The following is a 24,895-nucleotide window of genomic DNA, read 5'->3' as shown; positions in this document are numbered from 1 at the left end:
TACATGGCCTCCGACATGCTGTTATTTCTAAGAAGAAGAAAGAGATAGCAGGGAGGAGTGGGAAGTGATACAAGGAGTATCTGCCGGTTTCCGAGTCAGACTCGCTACCACGGCAAGAGTTTGTGTTAGGTAAGGTGGTGTTGATGTATGGTATTGAAGGGTCAGGGAAGAACCACATAGGCAGAAAGAAGAGAGAAACTACATGTAAATCCTGACGTCTTTTGATAGCACATGTAAGGAAGTGGGCTGGAAGAAGACCCGAGGTTGTGTTAGTTAGGAATAAGTGTCATGCAATCATAACCATTTCCTTGCCATTTTCTGTTATTATGGGGATCAGTCCTTCTTGTCACTGCCGGGTCGGCTCGGGTCTGGTGGCGTCTGGGCTTTGGGCCACAGGTTCGTCCCATTGTCCAGCAGCCAGCAGTCCCTGGTGCCAAGTCTCCTTTTGGAGAGGGGGAGTTAGAGCCAAGTCTTGCATGCAAGAGGCTATCTTCTTCCGCCTATCGAAGTCCCTCTATGCGGTGTTGTTGGAACACACTTGTCACTGCAGATCTAAAATTGAGGTTATTAATAGCATATGTATACACAGGTTGTCATTGGAGTGCCGGCTGTTTGCCTGCTGTCATGTCCAGCGTTCTATCTAAATAGGGGTAAACTCATTAAACATTTCACATTACTCGTCATCCCGGCACTTGTCTCGATGAAAAGTGGGAAACCACGGAAAACCAATTCGAGGATGGCTGAGGAGAGAATCGAACTCAGCTCATCTCCCGAGGCTAAGTTGATCCGGTTCCATTCCTCCTACCACTTTTCAAAGTTCTTGGCAGAGCTGGAAATCGAAGGCAGGCCTCCCGGGTAGCAGCTAATCACACCAACCACTACAACACAGAAGCGGACATACAAATTACGGTCTCTTGTAGGGACCGAAACCACGAGCTTTGGGTTAGAAGTCCAACGCGCTTCCTTCTGCGCCAAAGAGACTGCTTTGTCTGCAGTTAATGATCAAAATTATACTGTATTCTAAATGTACACGTGAAAAGTAAAAAGTGCAATTACTTGAGATGTGGTACATTTAGTTCCAAATAGTGAATTCATCAGAGACCAGGTATCAGGACAGACATTATACTTTCCTCTTAAATGTAAGATATTAGATTCATATTTATTATTATTATTATTATTATTATTATTATTACTATTTTATTGTTGTTGTTATTCTTGGTATGGTTATCCTCGTATATCCGTGGACAGGATTGTGTCTCTTATGCGGATCACTATTGTACGTGCTTTTTTGTAGATGGCAACAATAGATCACTTCCAAATTGTGGTCTCGAAGGGCAGGCGTCAAAGCCTTGCGGTGGTTGGGAAGGTTGGAAGGGACAGGCAAGGAATAGGGAAGGAAGCGGCGGTGGCCTTAAGTACCATCCCGGCATTTGCCTGGAGGAGAAGTGGGAAACCACTAAAACCATTTCCAGGATGGCTGAGGTGTGACTCGAACCCACCTCTACTCATTTGACCCCACGAGGTTGAGTGGATCCCGTTGCAACCCACGAAATACTTACAAATTTCTTGGTAGAGCCGGGATTTGAACACGGTCCGCTTAGATTCAACCCGCGTATAATCCTTCTTCACTTCATGGATATTATTTTCGTAAATACCGAGATCGAGAGCTGCATTCGCTTAAGTGCGGTCAGTATTCAGTACCAGTAATCGGGTGACAGTGGGTACGAACCCCACTGTCGGCAGACCTGGAGATGGTTTTCCGTGGTTTCCCATTTTCACACCAGGCAAGTGCTGGGTCTGTACCTTAATTAAGACCAGGGCCGCTTCCTTCCCATTCGTAGGCCTTTCCTCTCACATCGTCGCCATAAGACATATCAGTGTCGTTGCGAAATAAAGCATAATTATAGCAACAGAAAAAAAAAACGTTCGTAAATTACAGAAAGAATCAGGGTCCTCACGACACTGATTACAAAACTTAGTGAACGTAGTCCCTTTGGCGCAGAGGAAAGCGCGTTGGACTTCTAATCCAAAGGTCGTGGGTTCGATCCCCACAAGGGACGGTAATTTTAAGCAAGAAGAGCACACAAATACCTTCTATAGTTTAAGAGTAAAGCCATGTAAACTCGTTCCGCTTCCACGTGATCCAAGTTTACAATTTTAATCGGCCACGTTGGAATAACTCACTCGAAAATGGAACATTTGCATATAATTTGAAATGTCCGTGAATTGTGTAGGCCCTTGGATTATGAAAAAGAGGAAATCGCAAAGTGACGTCGTTCATTGTATTTTGACGGAGCCTTTGTTTGACGTATATATATATATCGTATATATGTTGCCGATGTTTGAATACGATCGTAACTGCTGGAGAGACTCAAAAGTGACACCACGTTATTCGATATATCAGCAACTTGCACATAATGTACATGAAGAACGTAATTTTAGTTCAATAGACTGTGGAAGCTTTAACTCAAATGGTATGTTAGTTTGTATGGTCCTACAAACGAATGGAGAACCGGGTCTGGCATCTAATCACAGTAACAAGTACACCGCTTAGACGGTTCCTGTTTTACATTTATTATTTTTTTATCCGTATACACTCCAGGGTCGGGTTTCCCCGGATTCAGCGAGGGATCGCACCGCTACACCCTCAGGGCAGTGTCCTGCTATGCTGAACAAGACCTTATGGGGGATGGGAAGAATGGAATGGATAGACAAGGAAGAGGGAAGGAAGCTTTCTTCTTTTTGGAACTAACCTTTGGTCGCGCCGACACAGATAGGGTTTATGGTGACGATGGGATAGGAAAGGGCTAGGAGTGAAAAGGAAGCGGCCGTGGCTTTAAATAAGACACAGCCCCAGCATTTGCATGGTGTTAAAAAGGAAAACGATGGGAAACTATCTTCATGGCTGCCGACAGTGTAACTCGAACCTTCTATCTCCCGGATGCCAGCTCACAAGTGCGTGCCCTTAACCGCACGGTTAACTCGCCTGGTAGGGAAGGAAGCAGTCGTGCCCTTAAGTTAAGAATCATCCCGGGATTCGCTTGGATGAGAAGTGGGAAAGCACGGAAACTCACTTCGAGGATGGTTGAGGTGGGAATCGAACACCTTCTTTTCAGTTGACTTCCCGAGGCTGAGGAGCACCTGTTCCAGCCCTCGTACCACTTTTCAGATTTTTTGGTAGAGCCGGGAAACGAAGCCACCCTCCGGGGGGTGGCAGCTAATCACACTAACCAAACACCAAAAAGGCGCTTGATAATAACAATAATAATAATAATAATCATCATCATCATCATCATCATCATCTGTTTTCCCTCCAGGTTCGGCTTTTCCCTCTGACTCAGCGAGGGATCCCATCTCTACCGCCACAAGTGCAGTGTCCTGGAGCTTCAGACTCTTGGTCGTGGGATACAACTGGGGAGTATGACAAGTACCTCGCCCAGGCGGCCTCACCTGCTATTGAACAGGGGCCTTGTAGGAGGATGGGAAGATTGGAAGGTATAGGCAAGGAAGAGGGAAGGAAGCGGCCGTGGCCTTAAGTTAGGTACCATCACGGCATTCCCGGTATAACGTTCAAGGCAGCTAATCACGCTAACCACTACACCACAGAGGCGGCATAATAATAATAATAATAATAATAATAATAATAATAATAATAATAATAATAATAATAATAATAATAATAATAATAATAATAATAAGAAGAAGAAGAAGAAGAAGAAGAATGTCCTCCTCTGTGGTGTAGTGATTAGCTGTCACACCCGAAGGCCACGATTCGATTTCCGGCTCTGCTACCAAATTTGAAAAGTGGTATGAGGCCTGGGACGGTGTCCGTTCAGTCTCGGGGTGTCAACTGATTAGAGGCTGGTTCGATTCCCTTCTCAGTCAACATCGAACTGGTTCTCCATTTGTTCTCCTGACTAGTGCCGGGATGGTACCTAAGGCTGCGGCCGCTTCCTTCCCTGTTCATTGTGTACCCTTCCCACCATTTCATAACCTTACAAGGCCCCTGTTCCTCATAGCAGGTGAGGGAGTCCGGGCGAGGTATTGGTTCTTCTCCCCGGTTGTATCACCAGACCCAAAGTCTCACGCCCTAGGACACTGCCCTTGAGGCAATAGAGGTGGAGTCTCGCACTGAGTCCGAGGGAAAATCCGACCCTTGAAGGTAAACAGATTAAGAAAGGAAGAAAACAATGTCATGAGAGGAACGAATTTGACTAGAGAAATAAAATATTCCCTGTTATTCCAACTCACAGGATTTGGTAAGTGTTTAAATCTACTCACATTCAGTTGTTCTTATCGGGGTATTGTTCTTCAAGTATGCTTTTATCGTTTGACCTAGACTTCTCTTGCTACATGTTGGCGAGTTCCGTTGTCCCTTTAGCGCAGAGGATAGCGCGTTGGACTTCTAATCCAAAGGTCGTGGGTTCGATTCCAACAAGGGACGCGTAATTTTGACAGACAAGTAACTTGACTGGCAGACTACAGAGAACGAGATTATTGGGTTCAAGGCAAATCCATCAACGGCCCTGGGTAAAATAAGCATACGACAGCACCGCAACGCACCCTGTGGGCTGATGTTACAGCTCAATGTAAAGTGAGGAATCGGCTTTTTTGTTATTTTATTTCATACATATGGGTTGGTATTTAATAATCGACAGTATCATGTACTTACAGGGGGAACATCACATTTATTCGGGTTCGGGTCGTTTCTGAGGACAAGTCATTACCCCCAAACTATCGCGATGATATATTTAGCCTTTTGCTAGAAAAATAACGTTGGAATATTTGACACAGGTCTTGCGTACTCTAACGATACCGTTTTCTAGGGGTCGATGACTTGTATGTTAGGTCCCTTTAAACAGAAAGCATAATCATCGAGCCGTTTTCGTATAGGCCGTATAGTCCAGCTGTCAACGATACGGATATGAAAACCGAAGGTTTCATGGATAATTCAGACTGCTTGCAATTCTATCCAGTGCTGTTTGGATTTTTATGTATTTGAATGTTTAGTTATTCATTTTCTTTGTAAAACGTTTTTCATTAATATGTAGATAATATATTTCTATATTTTTTCGCGGGGCCCCCAAAGCCCGCTCCCCCCGCGTGACCAACTACTCAATCTACATGGCCTCCGACATGCTGTTATTTCTAAGAAGAAGAAAGAGATAGCAGGGAGGAGTGGGAAGTGATACAAGGAGTATCTGCCGGTTTCCGAGTCAGACTCGCTACCACGGCAAGAGTTTGTGTTAGGTAAGGTGGTGTTGATGTATGGTATTGAAGGGTCAGGGAAAAACCACATAGGCAGAAAGAAGATAGAACCTACATGTAAATCCTGACGTCTTTTGATAGCACATGCAAGGAAGTGGGCTGGAAGAAGACCCGAGGTTGTGTTAGTTAGGAATAAGTGTCATGCAATCATAACCATTTCCTTGCCATTTTCTGTTATTATGGGGATCAGTCCTTCTTGTCACTGCCGGGTCGGCTCGGGTCTGGTGGCGTCTGGGCTTTGGGCCACAGGTTCGTCCCATTGTCCAGCAGCCAGCAGTCCCTGGTGCCAAGTCTCCTTTTGGAGAGGGGGAGTTAGAGCCAAGCCTTGCATGCAAGAGGCTATCTTCTTCCGCCTGTCGAAGTCCCTCTATGCGGTGTTGTTGGAACACACTTGTCACTGCGGATCTAAAATTGAGGTTATTAATAACATATGTATACACAGGTTGTCATTGGAGTGCCGGCTGTTTGCCTGCTGTCATGTCCAGCGTTCTATCTAAATAGGGGTAAACTCATTAAACATTTCACATTACTTGTCATCCCGGCACTTGTCTCGATGAAAAGTGGGAAACCACGGAAAACCACTTCGAGGATGGCTGAGGAGAGAATCGAACTCAGCTCATCTCCCGAGGCTAAGTTGATCCGGTTCCATTCCTCCTACCACTTTTCAAAGTTCTTGGCAGAGCTGGAAATCGAAGGCAGGCCTCCCGGGTAGCAGCTAATCACACCAACCACTACAACACAGAAGCGGACATACAAATTACGGTCTCTTGTAGGGACCGAAACCACGAGCTTTGGGTTAGAAGTCCAACGCGCTTCCTTCTGCGCCAAAGAGACTGCTTTGTCTGCAGTTAATGATCAAAATTATACTGTATTCTAAATGTACACGTGAAAAGTAAAAAGTGCAATTACTTGAGATGTGGTACATTTAGTTCCAAATAGTGAATTCATCAGAGACCAGGTATCAGGACAGACATTATACATTCCTCTTAAATGTAAGATATTAGATTCATATTTATTATTATTATTATTATTATTATTATTACTATTTTATTGTTGTTGTTATTCTTGGTATGGTTATCCTCGTATATCCGTGGACAGGATTGTGTCTCTTATGCGGATCACTATTGTACGTGCTTTTTTGTAGATGGCAACAATAGATCACTTCCAAATTGTGGTCTCGAAGGGCAGGCGTCAAAGCCTTGCGGTGGTTGGGAAGGTTGGAAGGGACAGGCAAGGAATAGGGAAGGAAGCGGCGGTGGCCTTAAGTACCATCCCGGCATTTGCCTGGAGGAGAAGTGGGAAACCACTAAAACCACTTCCAGGATGGCTGAGGTGTGACTCGAACCCACCTCTACTCATTTGACCCCACGAGGTTGAGTGGATCCCGTTGCAACCCACGAAATACTTACAAATTTCTTGGTAGAGCCGGGATTTGAACACGGTCCGCTTAGATACAACCCGCGTATAATCCTTCTTCACTTCATGGATATTATTTTCGTAAATACCGAGATCGATAGCTGCATTCGCTTAAGTGCGGTCAGTATTCAGTACCAGTAATCGGGTGACAGTGGGTACGAACCCCACTGTCGGCAGACCTGGAGATAGTTTTCCGTGGTTTCCCGTTTTCACACCAGGCAAGTGCTGGGTCTGTACCTTAATTAAGACCAGGGCCGCTTCCTTCCCATTCGTAGGCCTTTCCTCTCACATCGTCGCCATAAGACATATCTGTGTCGTTGCGAAATAAAGCATAATTATAGCAACAAAAAAAAAACGTTCGTAAATTACAAAAAGAATCAGGGTCCTCACTACACTGATTACAGAACATAGTGAGCGTAGTCCCTTTAGCGCAGAGGAAAGCGCGTTGGACTTCTAATCCAAAGGTCGTGGGTTCGATCCCCACAAGGGACGGTAATTTTAAGGAAGAAGAGCACATAAATACCTTCTATAGTTTAAGAGTAAAGCCATGTAAACTCGTTCCGCTTCCACGTCATCCAAGTTTACAATTTTAAACGGCCACGTTGGAATACCTTACCCGAATGTGGAACAATTGCAAATAATTTGAAATGTCCGTGAATTGTGTAGGCCCTTGGATTATTAAAAAGGGTGAAATCGCAAAATGACGTCTTTCATTCTATTTTGACGGAGTCTTTGTTTGACGTGTTGCACCCATCAGCTGAGTCTGATTGGCTAAATTTTAATAATTTTATTAAATAATTAACAGTAATGATCCGGCGGGTTAAAACATGGGACAGCATTGGAAATTTCTGGTAGCTAGCTCGTGAGAATGAAGCCTTGATAGGAACCCACGCTTCTTTCTCTCCTAAAAATAAATTACTGGAACACCTGTTATTACGTCATATTTTGAAACTGCGTAGTTAGAGTGGAAAAGTACTGGCAGGAGTGACTGAGATGGAGAATCATGGTTCTAGATACCCGAATCCCCTTATTCTGGAATGAACTCGTCTATATAGATGAACATCGGAGTATGCGCTCCAATCAGATTGCTGCATTTAAATAATTTCAAAATTAGCGCGACCAAATGATATGTGTCTTGTAATTAATCCCTGTCAGTATTTAAGGAAGATTATATCAAGAGGAGATGTCAGTAATTATTGTAATAATTCTGAACTAACTTATTGGTTTGTGGCAAATGGATTGGAATATTGTGTATGCAGGTGTTTGTTATCAGCGGCAGTGGGAACCCCTTGCCAGCGTGGAGAGCGGTTCACCAGCGCGGCAGAAGATATAGTCCAACTAACGCCTACTGTATTGTAAAAGTAATTACGAACAATTTAAGAGTCACGGTGCATCACGGTAGTAACAAGAATTTATGCAGTCTCTGTGTACAAGGCATTTCATGTTTTTAGCAACTTTGTTTTGGAGCTACCCAGCATTCCTTTAATTGGGGTTTTTGATGGCAAGAATTAGTGTTCCTACGCCGATTTTGTGCGCCAACATCCCCCGAGTAGTGGCTTCTCACGGGTCAGTCATCATCAAGAGTCTTGTGGCGGTCAGACGTGTCTTAACTTTGCTCCGTATTCTAGTACAAATGTACAGAATTGTGTGTATTTATTACTACAGTGGAGATGGAAATACGCTTTATAAACAGAAGTTGATTTGTTAAGGTGTTTAAAACCACCCAAGTGAGTGACAGATTTTACAAGTGTCCAGTCTATGCAGGGTGAAGAAACGAATCTTTGAATTATGCAGTAGTTGCATCTTAGGTGACGCAGTTTGAGTATGTAGCCCGCAGAGCAACCCAGACAGTTTAAAATGTATGTGTAAGCCGTAAATGGTGGAGAATATAAGCCTGCCACAGCGGAGCTGTTAGTATGTTTGAAACGTTGAGCGGAGAAAATACTCTTACTCTCTATAAATATTTAGGTCATGTGGGGGTGGACACTTTCTCCCGCAGCTGGGTCTATACAAAGGAAACCGTTGAGCCCATGAAAGACTGCGCTACGTTAGAAGCAGCAGTGTGTTAGAACATGGTACGTAAAATCCGGCCTAAGTTCCAAAATATCTGAGTACTGCGTATGTGTATATATATGTATTACAGTGTAATGTCAAGTGTTAAAACAAGTTGTCGTGTTTAATATTATGAGCAGGAAATAAACGTGTGCAAAGTGTCCAGCAAGAGTGGAAAGTAGTAACATAAGCCAATGCCGGATACAGCAAGAATGGTCAATGATATTAACATGTTGGTCATGAATCTGTAAGACAACATGGCTGCCTTTAGTCCTGGGTGATCCCGAAATGCCGTCAATGTGAGTACATAACCTCATGTTTACTTAGAATCTAAAGCTTTCCTTTAATAATGGTATCTTAATGTAAATAGTTATGTGAGTGACTGTGTATAACTATAAAACCCGGGTACACAGCCAGAAAATTAGGATAACTCTGTCTATGAGTAGCGTAAATATTATTATTATTATTATTATTAGTCGTGTGTGTACTAATTCGTTCTGTCAGTATCGAACAGAATTTTTTTTGAGGTAAATATAATGTACAGTTGTGTATATCTGCACTGTTATTATTATTATTAGTAGCATTGTCAGTATATTCGTTTAGGCAGAAATTTCATTTGCTTGACGCAGGAAGTCCCGTAACGATAATACATATATTCAACAGTTACTGTCGAGAATGTTGATTGGGCGACAGTAACAGTGATACATTCACATATTTTGTTGTTATGGCAAGTAACATGGCTAGTCAGTTGGATGAACGGTACTAAGTAAAAAGTTTTCTTTTTTTTTGGCTCAGGTAAAGTAAAGTGGTCTCGAACAATAAAACGATATTGAGTGATGGCAAATTGGTTGGAGGTATTTGAAAGTCAGTAGCTAAGAGTTTATGGTAATACATGATGGTATTGACCTGGAAATTATTGTAGAACAATGAGTATGATGAATATTCTCATATGTGACTGGAGATGTAGGTATTCAGCATGATAGCTGAGTTGGGATATAAATTGTGCAGAATAAAAATGATAATGACGGCGTAAAATGAATAATGTAAGAAAAATAGGCCAGTCTAAGATGGGGTATGATGTGAAGGACCAAATGATACGTAATATGGTTTAACCGTGATACAATATCGTTTATGTCAGAGAAAGGTCATAATACGTTTTTGAGTGACATTCTAGCGTTAGGTTGGTAACTTGGGTCATCCAACTGAGCTGGTATGAATGCTTGCAAATGGGAACTATTTTTGTTGGTTTCAACAGATTATTATTATTATTATGATTAAATATATTTTTCTTTTTTTGCCTCTATTTTGCCATTTTGTTAGGTACATTCTCGTATTGTCTGTACATTATCCGTGTATATTATTGTGAGGGAACCACAGTAACACTTGCACTGGGTCATGGTTGGGTTTCAGTGAATTATAATGTATTGGGACACTGAAACAACCCAATGCTGTGGTATGAGCATATGACAGGGTTCATCTATGTATATATTAGTGGAAATTTAGGTATTAGGTTAGGATTTTTGGCTGTGTCATCTCGCTTGGTGTACATATTAGAAGAAGTTATTGTACGTTTTATTCTAAGTAGGAGAGCTATCGTCTCCAGATATAATTTACGGTATTTAAGTAAGGGTCACTCGCATATATATATGAAAGCAAAGCTTTAGATTCGTATACGGCAACAACTAAGGTCCATTATGTAAGTTAAAGGTTACTGAATTATCAGATTAAAATTTGTTGTTTATTGCACCCGGAAGGAGGGTATTTGAAATTATAAAATCTACCTGGGAAGTCAGTAATATTTTTTTGTGTTCAGAGAAATGTTATTATTATTATTATTATTATTATTATTATTATTAATATTGGTAAATCTGCCATGAAAAACTTATGGTTCCGCCTTTACACAGTGAGTCAGGTATTTCATTAAATTATGATTTATCCTAACAAACGTGGCTTTATAGATGAAGGTAAATTCAATAAGTACTGTTAAGAAAGATTATATTCCAATGGTGTTGATTAAGGTAAATGAATGTTCTAAGGTAACCGACACAAACATGTTATGGTTTATCAGGATGGTGGATCAGTGGTACCGTACTTACAGGTCAGGTTGAAATAATAATAATAATAATAATAATAATAATAATAATAATAATAATAATAATAATAATAATAATAATAATAATAATAATAATAATAATAATAATAATAATAATAATAATAATAATAATAATAATAATTATTATTATTATTATTATTATTATTATTATTATTATTATTATTATTATTATTGAATCTTTTTATTTAACATTTATCAATGTAATTCACAGGCTATTAGGGAGTCCTCAAGAATATAATATTAATCGCTTGTGTCAGTGGTCTGTGGATTTATTAATTAATTGCACATTAATATTTTATATTTTAATCCAAATTTTATCCACGATTTAATTATCAACAACATCGGATTTTGGGTAGACAAATATTGAATTCTTAAGGATTTATTAATGATATCCAATATAAAAAAAATATTCATTGAGTGATATTATTATTATTATTATTTTAATTATTACAATTTTTTTTTTTTTGCTAGGGGCTTTACGTCGCACCGACACAGATAGGTCTTATGGCGACGATGGGATAGGAAAGGCTTAGGAGTTGGAAGGAAGCGGCCGTGGCCTTAATTAAGGTACAGCCCCAGCATTTACCTGGTGTGAAAATGGGAAACCACGGAAAACCATTTTCAGGGCTGCCGATAGTGGGATTCGAACCTACTATCTCCCGGATGCAAGCTCACAGCCGCGCGCCTCTACGCGCACGGCCAACTCGCCCGGTATTACAATTATTATTATTATTATTATTATTCTATCGATTTTGGCCAGCTGTGGACCACGTAAATAACTCCTCATGATTTAAACTTTCTTTGGCGCCAGTACTCCTTCATCCTCCTGCTTGCTGCTTCTTTTCTTTCAGCCGTCCATTGTTGTTTCTTCTTGGTCGCTGTTTCTGGCTCTAGGAAACCCTTAAATGAATTATTATTATTATTATTATTATTATTATTATTATTATTATTATTATTATTATTGAAATATTATTATTATCATCTCAACGCACTGTAAATTCATTTGATATCATTATCTTGTAAGATTTGAGTCACAAATAATGGTTTCCAGTAGTCAGTTAGGCATTTAATTAGGTAATTGCTAAATTTGATTGTAATTAATTAGTAAAATTAATTAATTATTTTTTAAAAAAATTATTTTATTATGGTAACTTCTTGTCTGTTTATTTGTAGACTTATTTTACATATTTGAGAGGTTATTACTAATGTTTCTGGATTTGATTTTACACGAAATCGCCGCATTATTTCAATTATTATTATTATTATCATTATTATTATTATTACTATTATTATTATATTACATTTTAGGTTGTTTTTCCAAACTTTATATACGCAATTTTGATATATGATGAAAATATTTCCGAAGTCTTTAAAATAGCTCCCAATGTAATTAAGTGATATCAAAATAATTTAATTAATTAATTAATATCGATATTTTGTTTATTTTAATATCTTAGAAATATCTATTATGATTATTTTAACTGATGGCAGGTAGTATTTCGATAAACAACTTAAATTATAAACATTTTCTTTATGGATTAACGAGGTGGTCATGTGTGTCATTATGGGAATTCTAGTTGTACAGCCTCATAAGGTAGTAATGTAACACTAACATAATCTTAATTTACATTTTTTAAAATTTTACCTACACCTTTCTTTCCTTTGATTTGATCAATAAAATTTATATACATATTTAACTTAAATCAGTCTGAGTCATAAATCATTGTAGTGTATAGTTTACCAAACGCAATATCCCTATGCATCCTGATTCGACGACGGGGACTGATCGCGCCTGAGAAGAAGATCTCACCACCTTCGGTAAGTATATATATTTTTTTTTAGGGCAGCCGAGGCAACAGTGGAATCCAGTCAACACCGAAGGAGCTCTGCAAGGGTGCAGTATATATATCGTATATATGTTGCCGATGTTTGAATACGATCGTAACTGCTGGAGAGACTCAAAAGTGACACCACGTTATTCGATATATCAGCAACTTGCACATAATGTACATGAAGAACGTAATTTTAGTTCAATAGACTGTGGAAGTTTTAACTCAAATGGTATGTTAGTTTGTATGGTCCTACAAATGAATGGAGAACCGCGTCTGGCATCTAATCACAGTAACAAGTACACCGCTTAGACGGTTCCTGTATTACATTTATTATTATTTTATCCGTATACACTCCAGGGTCGGGTTTCCCCGGATTCAGCGAGGGATCGCACCGCTACCCCCTCAGGGCAGTGTCCTGCTATGCTGGACAAGACCTTATGGGGGATGGGAAGAATGGAATGGATAGACAAAGAATAGGGAAGGAAGCTTTCTTCTTTTTGGAACTTGCCTTTCGTCGCGCCGACACAGATAGGGTTTATGGTGACGATGGGATAGGAAAGAGCTAGGAGTGGATAGGAAGCGGCCGTGGCTTTAAATAAGACACAGCCCCAGCCTTTGCCTGGTGTTGAAATGGGAAACGATAGGAAACTATCTTCATGGCTGCCGACAGTGTAATTCGAACCTTCTATCTCCCGGATGCAAGCTCACAACTGCGCGCCCTTAACCGCACGGCCAACTCGCCTGGTAGGGAATTAAGCAGTCGTGCCCTTAAGTTACGAATCATCCCGGGATTTGCTTGGAGGAGAAGTGGGAAAGCACGGAAACTCACTTCGAGGATGGCTGAGGTGGGATTCGAAGACCCTCTTTTCAGTTGACTTCCCGAGGCTGAGGAGCCCCTGTTCCAGCCCTCGTACCACATTTCAGATTTTTTGGCAGAGCCGGGAAACGAAGCCAGCCTCTGGGGGGTGGCAGCTAAACACACTAACCAATACACCAAAAAGGCGCTTGATAATAATAATAATAATAATAATAATAATAATAATAATAATAATAATAATAATAATGTCCTCCTCTGTGGTGTAGTGATTAGCTGTCACACCCGGGGGCCACGATTCGATTCCCGGCTCTGCTACCAAATTTGAAAAGTGGTATGAGGCCTGGGACGGGGTCCGCTCAGCCTCGGGGTGTCAACTGATTAGAGGCTGGTTCGATTCCCTTCTCAGTCAACATCGAACTGGTTCTCCATTTGTTCTCCTGACAAGTGCCGGGATGGTACCTAAGGCTGCGGCCGCTTCCTTCCCTGTTCCTTGTGTACCCTCTCCACCATTTCATACCCTTTCAAGGCCCCTGTTCCTCATAGCAGGGGAGGCAGTCTGGGCGAGGTATTGGTCCTTCTCTCCGGTTGTATCACCAGACCCAAAGTCTCACGCCCTAGGACACTGCCCTTGAGGCAATAGAGGTGGAGTCTCGCACTGACGAGGGAACGGTACGAAGTCGGACGGCGAATTTCGATTCGATTTTTACATATTCGCGAATTTCTTTCTAAGCTGAAACAGGTAGTGGAAGTCTAATTTTTCGCTGGTCTTTTTTAAGGGGGCATTTGGGGGCTCAAAGTTGGCGGTGCGCGCCCTCAATTGTACAGTACATGCTGGTACATGTCAGCGCTCACGGCCAGCGACTGCCCTGCCTCGCCTTCCCTTTTCACTCCTTCGGTTCTCCTCTGTCCACCACCACATACGGCTGCCAACAGTTGTGTATATGAGACGGCGAGTCCTATTCTATTCGGTCAAGTTCTCCATGACTGATGGCTATTCTACATACAGGAGATCGCATTGGCACGTTGTTATGGCCGCTTGCAACATTATTGCAGCTCTTGTTAATGCCTACGGTGTTAATTTTCAGGAAGCTACAGAGCTTTCTGATAGAGAGAAAACCATGTATATACAAATAAAGACAATGTTTGATGCAATTTTGGAGGGAAAATGTGATTTTATTCAGGGGGAAGAAGCCGTTTTCGTTGATTCAGAAGACGAAGATGGCGTTGAGAATGGGACAACAACACCGAAAAAACGCAAACACGGAGATAAGTTTGACGAAGATGACAAGTCCTGTGATGGCCGAGGAAGACCCTGTAAGTCAGTGGAAGATTATGATTCCGATTCATTGTTGGACATGTATCAAAAAATAAAGGAACAAGGATCTATGTACGTCGTTCGGAAGTATAAGAAAACTCGGCCACAAATTTATGGAATCGTCAACCACGTTGAACACAATGGAGAAATTAGGAAATGTGCGATGGTTCGAGCTTATGTGAAAGAAGAGTTCACCAAGGCAAGGATGCGTTATTTATATGTCACAAAATCGGACATTGAGCGTTGGATTGGTGAGGGTAGAGAGTTCTATTGCCCCAAACACTCTCTCCAAAGCGAATCATACTTGACAAACCTTAAAAGGCGTTTGAAAATTCGGTTCCGAAAAGTAACTAAACTAGTCAGAACAACTTTTAAAACAGACGAAGAAGTACCTCGTATGACACGAAGTGGCTAAAAAGTTTCTAACATTCATTAATGAATTGCAAGAAAAGAAAGAGATCCCGGATGCCAATATCTGGAATTCGGACCAGTCCCGATTTGAGTACGAAATGGCAACACAGAGAAGTTATGATTTTCGTGGTGTTAAAGACGTTCTTGTTACGCTTGTTTGCCGAAATAGTTTTACGCACTTCCACACAGTGCAATATCACATTTCTAAAGCCGGAGAAATGGGACATTTGTTCTTGATCGTTTTCAAAGTAATTAATGGAAAGTTTGGACCTAGAGTACAAGAAAGTATCAAAGCCTACATGGATGCCTTCAAATATGTCGTAATTGATTATTCATCTTCCGGGAAAATGGGGAAAGGGCATGTACGTGACTGGTTTCAAAACGTTTTCCATCCGCAATTACAGAAAGACGGATGAAATCTTCTTCTCATAGATTCATTCAGTGGCCAGGGCAAAAATGCACAACTTGAATCCCTGACGAACAGACATGTACAAATTGAATACATACCGAAAGGAACCACCGTACCGGTACGTATCTTTGCCAGCCGTGTGATCTGGGACTCTTCCGCCAAATAAAATGTTTAGTCCGTCGAATGGACAACATTTGCTGGGTAAGGAATTTATACGGCCAGTCAAAATTAAAACCCAAAAACAGACCTTTCATTATAACTTGTCAAATACTAGCGCATAACCAATTACAAGCTGATTGTTTTGTACCAATGCTGAAATATGCTTGGAAAGCAGGTGGTTATTCCATTAATGACAATATACCACAATTTCATACTGTCTCGCAAATGAATTTTCATGATTTGACTGATACAAAGTGTGCTGGAAATGGTTGTACCAATTTTTCGTTTATAAGGTGCGCACATTGTTGTCTTGTGTTTTGTTATTCACATTTTGTGTTAGATTTTCACTATCATGCCATGAACAATGGACCAATGCCAGACTGTGTTAGAATAAAGTCATTTCTTGAACACTTTGAATGTCATGATGATGCAGAAGATATTTGATTATGTATTATTTGTATGTTGTCCGCCTCTGTGGTGTAGTGGTTAGCGTGATTAGCTGCCACCCCCGGAGGCCCGGGTTCGATTCCCGGCTCTGCCACGAAATTTGAAAAGTGGTACGAGGGCTGGAACGGGGTCCACTCAGCCTCGGGAGGTCAACTGAGTAGAGGTGGGTTCGATTCCCACCTCAGCCATCCTGGAAGTGGTTTTCCGTGGTTTCCCACTTCTCCTCCAGGCGAATGCCGGGATGGTACCTAACTTAAGGCCACGGCCGCTTCCTTCCCTCTTCCTTGCCTATCCCTTCCAATCTTCCCATCCCTCCACAAGGCCCCTGTTCAGCATAGCAGGTGAGGCCGCCTGGGCGAGGTACTGGTCATTCTCCCCAGTTGTATCCCCCGACCAAGAGTCTGAAGCTCCAGGACACTGCCCCCGAGGCGGTAGAGGTGGGATCCCTCGCTGAGTCCGAGGGAAAAGCCGACCCTGGAGGGTAAACAGATGATGATGATGATTATTTGTATGTTAAGTAGTGATTTGTAAACAATTTTTATTGTTTGTTTATTCCATAATGAATTCATCTTTGTAAATAAAATGTCAGTCTTCACCCGCAATCCCCTGTACATAACTGTAGGCAGCCCTATGTGGTGGGGGAGAGAGGAGAACCGAAGGAGTGGAGAGGGAAGGCGAGGCAAGACAGCCGCTGGCTGTGAGCGCTGACGTGTGCCGGCATGTACTGTACAATTCATTGCGCGCACCGCCAACTTTGAGCTACCAAATGGCCCCTTAAAAACGACCAGCGAAAAATTAGACTTCCACTACCTGTTTCAGCTTAAAAAGACCTATACGAATATGTAAAAATCAAATCGAAATTCGTCGTCCGAATTCGTACCGCTCCCTCGTGAGTCCGAGGGAAAATCCGACCCTTGAAGGTAAACAGATTAAGAAAGGAAGAAAACAATGTCATGAGAGGAACGAATTTGACTAGAGAAATAAAATATTCCCTGTCATTCCAACTCACAGGATTTGGTAAGTTTTTAAATCTACTCACAATCAGTTGTTCGTGTCGGGGTATTGTTCTTCAAGTTTGCTTTTATCGTTTGACCTAGACTTTTCTTGCTACATGTTGGGGAAGTCCGTTGTCCCTTTAGCGCAGAGGATAGCGCGTTGGACTTCTAATCCAAAGGTCGTGGGTTCGATTCCCACAAGGGACGAGAGATTTTGACAGACAAGTAACTTGACTGGCAGAGTACAGAGAACGAGATCATTGAGTTCAAGGCAAATCCATCAACGGATCTGGGTAAAATAAAGCATACGACAGGGCCGCAAAACACGCTGGGGGCTGATCTTACAGCTCAATGTAAAGTGAGGAATCGGCCTTTTGCTATTTTATTTCGTACATATGGCTTGGTACTTAATAATCGACAGTATCATGCACTTACAGGGAGAACATCACATTTATTCGGGTTCGGGTCGTTTCTGAGGACAAGTCATTACCCCCAATATAACCTTGCCAAACTATCGCGACTATGTATTTAGCCATTTGCTAGAAAAATAACGTTATAATATTTGATACAGGTCTTGTCTACTATAACGATACCGTTTTCTTGGGGTTGATGACTTGTATGTTAGGTCCCTTTAAACAAAAAGCATAATCATCGAGCCGTTTTCGTATAGGCCGTATAGTCCAGTTGGTAACGGTGAAAAAATGAAAACTTACAACGTGTTTTCCAGTTTTGACCGGGTCAGGGATGTAATGAATGAATCAGATATAGGCTGTTATTACGATGGGGTCGCCACTACCCAAAGTGATTTATGTTAATGAGTGATAGATGCTATGAAATGATAATGGAGAGTGTTGCCGGAATGAAAGACGACAGGGAAAACCGGAGTATCCGGAGAAAAGCCTGTCCTGCCTCCGCTTTGCCCAGCACAAGTCTCACATGGAGTGACCGGGATTTAAACCACGGTATCCGGCGGTGAGAGGCTGACGCGCTGCCTTCTGAGCCAAGGAGGCTCCTGGCAACGATACGGATATGAAAACAGAAGATTTCATGCATAATTCAGACCGCTTGCAATTATATCCAGTGTTGTTTGGATTTTTATGTATTTGAATATTTAGTTATTCACTTTCCTTTTAAAACGTTTTTCATTAATATGTAGATAATATATTTCTACCTTTCTCTTTCTTTCCTATACCGTCCGGTTCGGGTTTTTCCTCGAACTCAGTGAGGGAACCAACCTCTACCGTCTTAAGTGGAATGTCCTGGAGCGCGGGGCTTTGGTTCGGGGGTTAAAAGTGGGAAGGAGGACTAGTACAGTGCAAAGGCGGCTCACTTGCATTATGTCAGTCTTCACCCGCAATCCCCTGTACATAACTGTAGGACTAGCACTGTAGGACTGGGATTGGAAGTTTGGAAGAGACATGCAAGGAATAGGGAAGGAAGCGGCGGTTGCCTTATGTACCATCCCGGCATTTGCCTGGAGGAGAAGTGGGAATCCACGGATAACCACTTCCAGGATGGCTGACGTGTGACTCGAACCCACCTCTACTCAGTTGACCCCACGAGGCCGGAAGAATCCCGTTCTAACACACCAACCACTTTTCAAATTTCGTTGCAGGGCCGGGATTTGAAACGGGGCCGCTTAGATACAACCCGCGTATAATCCTTCTTCACCTCATGGGAATTATTTTCGAAAATACCGAGCTCGATAGCTGCATTCACTTAAGTGCGGTCAGTATCCAGTATTCGGGAGATTGTGGGTTCGAACCCCAGTATCGGCAGACCTGGAGATGGTTTTCCGTGGTTTCCCATCTTCACACCAGGCAAGTGCTGGGTTTGTACCTTAATTAAGACCACGGCCGCTTCCTTCCCATTCGTAGGCCTTTCCTCTCACATCGTCGCCATAAGACATATATGTGTCGGTGCGAAATAAAGCATAATTGTAGCAACAAAAATCTTTCGAAAATAAAAAAAAGAATCAGGGTCCTTACTACACTGATTACAGAACATCGTGAGCGTAGTCCCTTTGGCGCAGAGGAAAGCGCGTTGGACTTCTAATCCAAAGGTCGTGGGTTCGATCCCCACAAGGGACGGTAATTTTAAGCAAGAAGAGCACATAAATAACTTCTATAGTGTAAGAGTAAAGTCATGTAAACTCGTTCCGCTTCCACGTGATCCAAGTTTACAATTTTAAACGGCCACGTTGGAATACCTCACTCGAATATGGAACAATTGCAAATAATTTGAAATGTACGTGACCTGCGTAGGCACTTGGATTATGAAAAAAGGAGAAATCGCAAAATGACGTCCTTCATTCTGTTTTGACGGAGTCTTTGTTTGACGTATATATATGTTGCCGATGTTTTGAATACGATCGTATCTGCCTGGAGAGACTCAAAAGTGACACTACTTTATTCGATATATCAGCAACTTGCACATAATGTAGATGAAGTTCAATAGACTGTGGAAGCTTCAACTCAAATGGTATGTTAGTTTGTATGGTCCTACAAATGAATGGAGAGCGGGGTCTGGCATCTAATCACAGTAACCAGTACACCGCTTAGACGGTTCCTGTATTACATTTATTATTATTTTATACGTAAAGCCTCCAGGGACTGGTTTCCCCCGGACTCAGCGAGGGATCACACCTCTACCCCCTCAGGGCAGTGTCCTGCTATGCTGAACAAGGCCTTATTGGGGATGGGAAGAAAGGAATGGATAGACAAGGAAGAGGTAAGGCAGCTTTTTTCCTTTTGGAACTTGCCTTTCGTCCCACCGACACAGATAGGTTTTATGGTGACAATGGGATAGGAAAGGGCTAGGAGTGGAAAGGAAGCGGTCGTTGCTTTCAATAAGGCACAGCCCCAGCATTTGCCTGGTGTGAAAATTGGAAACCAAGGGAAACTATCTTCAGGGCTGCCGACAGTGTGATTCGAACCCACTATCTCCAGGATGCAAGCTCACAACTGCGCGCCCTTAACCGCACGGCCAACTCGCCCGGTAGGGAAGGAAGCTGTCGTGCCATTAAGTTAGGAATCATCCCGGGATTTGCTTGGAGGAGAAGTGGGTAACCACGGAAACTCACTTCGAGGATGATTGAGAAGTGATCGGAGACCCTCTTATCAGTTGACCTCCCGAGGCTGAAGAGCCCCTGTTCAAGCCCTCGTACCACTTTTCAGATTTCCTGGCAGAGTCGGGAAACGAAACCAGCCTCTAGGGGGTGGCAGCTAATCACACTAACCAATACACCAAAACTGTGATTAATAATAATAATAATAATAATAATAATAATAATAATAATAATAATAATAGTAATAATAATAATAATAATTGTACCGGGCGGTACACCTCCACGCCGCTAATTCAAAATGTGCGCCAGTTGAAACTCCTCTGCTGGAGGAAGTCTGAACTTGATCGACGGTATTAATTTTCTACTTTCTCAGAAGATGTCACTACCTGGAAATTTTGGAGTTTTTGAACTGTGTCATTTTCGACGTATTTTTGTTTTGCTTGTAATAAGAAGTGTGAACTTTCTCTTCTAGAGGACACTACTGAAGATCAACAATAGTGCACCCTAGTGCGGAGTGAAAGAACTGTTTTTTTTTTTTTTTTGGAGAAAATTTAATTTCAAAAGTTTGTTCTTTGCTAAATTTCTTTCAGTCATTGTTTAAGTTGGCAATATTAACCCTTTCTTTCTCCTTGTTTTGTATCTAGCCAATCCCGAATTTCTTTAATTAATTTTCCACCAATAATGTGTTTCTTCTTCATATTGTGTAGGGGTTTTCGTTATCCACCAATAAAATGATTGTGGGCGGGTGTTTTCCTTCCTGAAACGCCTCGAACTTTCCGCGAGAGTATACAAACTGCTGATTTTTGGGTCTCGGCGCCACTTCTGTTCCATCTTTCAGTGTGTAAAGTACATAGCAGGGGGCGGGAAGCGCCTCTTTCTTCGGCAGCGGTCAACAACAATTAATAACTTCTTTCTTTGCTAGCTCAGCAGTTTAACTCTCGGGGCGGGTCCGAAGTTTTTCCATAATGTAACCTTCCTTAAAATGTCTCTATTCTATCTTTAAACTGCATATCGGGATAGAGAGTGCTTAACCCTCTCGAGCTCCCAATCATATTGTTTTGAGGTGAACTTATTTTTCCTCAACCTATTCTTCGTTAACGTTAAGCTCTTTTCTAAAGTCACCTCTTTAGTATGGGATTAGCCCCTGCATTAATGGCCTAGTGCCAAGTAGGTTTTAAACAAAGTGTATTAGGAGCGCAAGTTCGCCTCCTCTCAAATTGTTATTTTAGAGGTCAAGTAATTAACCTTTTTCTCACTTAATAGACCTCAGTAGGTTGGGTATGTTACCCCTGTGTATATGTCCTTTGAGGACAACTTGAAAGTTGAGTTTGGTGTGGCCTTTGATAGGCTTAAAGTTGAGAGCGAGTGGCTCTTTTTTTTGAAAATTGAGTGTTGTATGCCTCGATGAGGCTTTTCTGTGTTATTTTGGAGCAAGTGCTCCTAGGCATGAATGGGGTTTTCTGCCCCTCTGTTAAAACTTATTTTGGAGTAAGGTTGGGCTGATTGCCCAAGAATTGTGAGTTAGGGGCTCGAAGCCCAAATCTTGTGAATACTGTAATTGTAATTTGTTTCCTTGCTACTCTGTACCTGCCATTCGTGTTATTTCTTAATTTTGAAAAGAAAATATAACCTTGTTAAATTTTACATGAACTCTAATTTCGTAGCTTGAGACCCGTTCACACCCGCACCTTCTTTCACGCCTAACTACCACAAAAACACGGTAACAATAATAATAATAATAATGAAATAATAATAATAATAATAATAATAATAATAATAATCGCCTCTGTGAGGTAGTGGTTAGCGTGATTAGCTGCCACCCCCGGAGGCTCGGGTTCGATTCCCGGCTCTGCCACGAAATTTGAAAAAAGGTACGAGGGCTGGCACGGGGTCCACTCAGCCTCGGGAGGTCAACTGAGTAGAGGTGGGTTCGATTCCCACCTCAGCCATCCTGGAAGTGGTTTTCCGTGGTTTCTCACTTCTCCTCCAGGCAAATGCCGGGATGGTACCTAACTTAAGGCCACGGCCGCTTCCTTCCCTCTTCCTTGCCTATCCCTTCCAATCTTCCCATCCCTCCACAAGGCCCCTGTTCAGCATAGCAGGTGAGGATGCCTGGGCGAGGTACTGGTCATACTCCCCAGTTGTATCCCCCGACCAGGAGTCTGAAGCTCCAGGACACTGCCCTTGAAGCGGTAGAGGTGGGATCCCTCGCTAAGTCCGAGGGAGAAACCGAACCTGGAGGCTAGACAGATGATGATGATGATGATGATAATAATAATAATAATAATAATCATAATAATAATAATCATCATCATAATAACAATAATGTTCTCCTCTGTGGTGTAGTGATTAGCTGCCCTACCCGGAGGCCACGATTCGATTCCCGGCTCTGCTACCAAATTTGAAAAGTGGTATGAGGCCTGGAACTGTGTCCTCTCAGCCTCGGGATGTCAACTGAGTCGAGGCTGGTTCGATTCCCTCCTCACTCAACATCGAAATGGTTCTCAATTTGTTCTCTTGACAAATACCGGGATGGTACGTAAGGCTGCGCCGCTTCCTTCCCTCATCCTTGTGTATCCTTCCCAAACTTTTCATACCCTTACAAGGCCCCTGTTCCTCATAGCAGGTGAGTCCGTCTGGGCGAGGTACTGGTCCTTTTCCCCGGTTGTATCCCCTGACCCAAAATCTCACACTCTAGGACACTGCCCTTGAGCAATAGAGATGGGGTCCCTCATTGAGTCCGATGGAAAAACCGACCCTGGAAGGTAAACAGACTAAGAAAGAAAGAAAACAATGTCATGAGATGAACGAATTTAACTAGAGATATAAAATATTCGCTGTCATTCCAACTCACATGAGGTGGTAAGTGTTAAAATCTACTCACAATCAGTCGTTCTTATCGGGGTATTGTTCTTCAAGTTTGCTTTTATCGTTTAAGCTACACTTCTCTTGCTACTTATTGTTGAATTCCGTTGTCCCTTTAGCGCAGAGGATAGCGCGTTGGACTTCTAATCCAAAGGTCGTGGGTTCGATTCCCACAAGGGACGAGTAATTTTGACAGACAAGTAACTTGACTGGCAGAGTGCAGAGAACGAGATTATTGAGTTCATGGCAAATCCATCAGCGGCTCTGGGTAAAATAAAGCATACGACAGCACGGCAACGCACTCTGTGGGCTGATGTTACAGCTCAATGTAAAGTGAGGAATCGGCTTTTTTGTTATTTCCTACATATGGGTTGGTATTTAATAATCGATAGTATCATGCACTTACAGGGGGAACATCACATTTATTCGGGTTCGGGTCGTTTCTGAGGACAAGTCATTACCCCCAAACTATCGCGATGATATATTTAGCCTTTTGCTAGAAAAATAACGTTGGAACATTTGACACAGGTCTTGCCTACTCTAACGATACCGTTTTTGAGGGGTCGATGACTTGTATGTTAGGTCCCTTTAAACAGAAAGCATAATCATCGAGCCGTTTTCGTATAGGCCGTATAGTCCAGCTGTCAACTATACGGATATGAAAACCGAAGGTTTCATGGATAATTCAGACTGCTTGCAATTCTATCCAGTGCTCTTTGGATTTTTATGTATTTGAATATTTAGTTATTCACTTTCTTTGTAAAACGTTTTTCATTAATATGTAGATATTATATTTCTATTTTTTTTCGCGGGGCCCCCAAAGCCCGCTCCCCCCGCGTGACCATCGACTCAATCTACATGGCCTCCGACATGCTGTTATTTCTAAGAAGAAAAAAGTGATAGCAGGGAGGAGTGGGAAGTGATACAAGGCGTATCTGCCGGTTTCCGAGTCAGGCTCGCTACCACGGCAAGAGTTTGTGTTAGGTAAGGTGGTGTTGATATATGGTATTGAAGGGTCAGGGAAAAACCACATAGGCAGAAAGAAGAGAGAACCTACATGTAAATCCTGACGTCTTTTGATAGCACATGTAAGGAAGTGGGCTGGAAGAAGACCCGAGGTTGTGTTAGTTAGGAATAAGTGTCATGCAATCATAACCATTTCCTTGCCATTTTCTGTTATTATGGGGATCAGTCCTTCTTGTCACTGCCGGGTCGGCTCGGGTCTGGTGGCGTCTGGGCTTTGGGCCACAGGTTCGTCCCATTGTCCAGCAGCCAGCAGTCCCTGGTGCCAAGTCTCCGTTTGGAGAGGGGGAGTTAGTGCCAAGCCTTGCATGCAAGTGGCTATCTTCTTCCGCCTGTCGAAGTCCCTCTATGCGGTGTTGTTGGAACACACTTGTCACTACAGATCTAAAGTTAAGGTTATTAATAACATATGTATATACAGGTTGTCATTGGAGTGCCGGCTGTTTGCCTGCTCTCATGTCCAGCGTTCTACCTAAATAGGGTGAACTCATTAAACATTTCACATTACGTGTCATCCCGGCACTTGTCTCGATGAAAAGTGGGAAACCACGGAAAACCACTTCGAGGATGGCTGAGGAGAGAATCGAACTCAGCTCATCTCCCGAGGCTAAGTTGATCCGGTTCCATTCCTCCTACCACTTTTCAAAGTTCTTGGCAGAGATGGAAATCGAAGGCAGGCCTCCCGGGTAGCAGCTAATCACACCAA

General features: G+C 42.2%; 6 non-coding genes across 6 annotated transcripts; all 6 read left to right on the top strand.

Moving 5' to 3' along the window:
* The first annotated feature begins 1,987 nt into the window (after positions 1-1,987).
* TRNAR-UCU (transfer RNA arginine (anticodon UCU)) lies at positions 1,988-2,060 on the top strand. Its single transcript has one exon. It is a non-coding gene; the product is annotated as a tRNA-Arg (tRNA).
* A 2,311-nt stretch (positions 2,061-4,371) lies between these two features.
* On the top strand, positions 4,372-4,444 carry TRNAR-UCU (transfer RNA arginine (anticodon UCU)). The gene has a single exon. It is a non-coding gene; the product is annotated as a tRNA-Arg (tRNA).
* Positions 4,445-7,103: 2,659 nt separating this feature from the next.
* TRNAR-UCU (transfer RNA arginine (anticodon UCU)) lies at positions 7,104-7,176 on the top strand. Its single transcript has one exon. It is a non-coding gene; the product is annotated as a tRNA-Arg (tRNA).
* Positions 7,177-17,368: 10,192 nt separating this feature from the next.
* Positions 17,369-17,441, top strand: TRNAR-UCU (transfer RNA arginine (anticodon UCU)). The gene has a single exon. It is a non-coding gene; the product is annotated as a tRNA-Arg (tRNA).
* A 1,810-nt stretch (positions 17,442-19,251) lies between these two features.
* Positions 19,252-19,324, top strand: TRNAR-UCU (transfer RNA arginine (anticodon UCU)). The gene has a single exon. It is a non-coding gene; the product is annotated as a tRNA-Arg (tRNA).
* A 3,951-nt stretch (positions 19,325-23,275) lies between these two features.
* TRNAR-UCU (transfer RNA arginine (anticodon UCU)) lies at positions 23,276-23,348 on the top strand. Its single transcript has one exon. It is a non-coding gene; the product is annotated as a tRNA-Arg (tRNA).
* The last annotated feature ends 1,547 nt before the right edge of the window (positions 23,349-24,895 follow it).

This window comes from Anabrus simplex, chromosome 1, assembly GCF_040414725.1.
Source record: "Anabrus simplex isolate iqAnaSimp1 chromosome 1, ASM4041472v1, whole genome shotgun sequence".
NCBI classification, from domain to species: Eukaryota; Metazoa; Arthropoda; class Insecta; order Orthoptera; family Tettigoniidae; genus Anabrus; species Anabrus simplex.
The sequence above is the reverse complement of the archived record's forward strand: the minus strand, read 5'-3'. Positions and strand labels throughout refer to the sequence as shown.